The sequence below is a fragment of the Petaurus breviceps genome, unplaced genomic scaffold, assembly GCF_028583685.1.
Source record: "Petaurus breviceps papuanus isolate PSGF00001 unplaced genomic scaffold, PetGlider_PUasm1.0 90925, whole genome shotgun sequence".
Classification (NCBI taxonomy): domain Eukaryota; kingdom Metazoa; phylum Chordata; class Mammalia; order Diprotodontia; family Petauridae; genus Petaurus; species Petaurus breviceps.
The window spans coordinates 13340168-13341308 of NW_027187380.1; the positions used below are offsets into that span (position 1 = coordinate 13340168).

General features: G+C 43.8%; 1 protein-coding gene across 3 annotated transcripts in view; it reads left to right on the forward strand.

Moving 5' to 3' along the window:
* Window positions 1–1141, forward strand: part of HID1 (HID1 domain containing) — a 32253-nt gene that overhangs the window by 12414 nt on the left and 18698 nt on the right. The gene's annotated exons all lie outside the window — the stretch shown is intronic.

Here is a 1141-nt window from a genome sequence, read left to right on the forward strand (position 1 = left end):
AGAGAGAGAGAGAGAGAGAGAGAGAGAGAGAGATGGAGGGAGGGACAGGGAGAGGGGGAGAGGGAGAGAGAGAGAAGAGAGAGAGAGGAGGAGAGGGAGAGGGAGAGGGAGGAGGGGCCAGGATATGTCTGTGTGCCTGGAAAGAGAGGATGGGGAAGAGCAAGGGTTTGTATGTCAGGGGGAAAGGGGAGGAATTTTTAGGAAGAGGTTAGTCTGCTGGTTGGCATATTGAGTCCTGGATCAGATACTAGTTATGTGACACTGGGGAAATTACTTCCTTTCTCTGGGACTCATCTGTAAAAGAGGGTATAATACCTATTTCACGGGGCTGTTAGAAGGATCAAGTGAGTTAACATGTGTAAAGTGCTTTATAGACTTTTTTTGTTGTTTTTTAGTTGTTTCAGTTGTGTCTGACTTTTCATGATCCCATTTTGGGGTTTTCTTGGCAAAGGTACTGAAGTAATTTGCCATTTCCTTCTCCAGATCATTTTATAGATGAGGAAACTGAGGCAAATAAAGTCAAGTGACTTGCCCAGGGTCACACAGCTAGCGAGTGTTTGAATCAGGATTTGAACTCAGGTCTTCCTGACTCCAGGCCTAGCTCCTCCCAGCTGCCCCTTTTGCAAACCTTGAAGTGGTATATAAATGCTAACTATTGTTTTTACTCATCTTTTATATTATTCATATTAATTATATTAAGTATCATTTATATTAAAATAAAGATGCAATTTAATTTCATAGACCTCTCGAAATAAAGAGGTCTGTAGATTCCTAGTTAAGAGCTCCTGGTCTAGTCCAGTCCCATCATTTTACAAATGAAGAATGGGAAGACAAGAGGGGGAAGTGATTTGTCCAAGCTCCAATAGCTTGTTAGTGGCAGAAGGGACTAGAATTTAGATCTTTTATACTAAAGAGATTACTCTCTTGCATTATATCCTGATGTCATTTCTTAGATCCCTGCCTGGGATGTGGCAGGGAAGGAGTGAGAATTTAAGCTGGTGAGTAGAAAACAGGATGCAATACTCCTGGTCCCCTCTGCCCGGTATGGACCTGCCTACTTGCTGCCCCCCCCCCCAGGCCTCCATTTCCCCCATCTCTGCCCTCTTGGGTCCTTATATTCTCCCACCATGGTCTTAGGTCT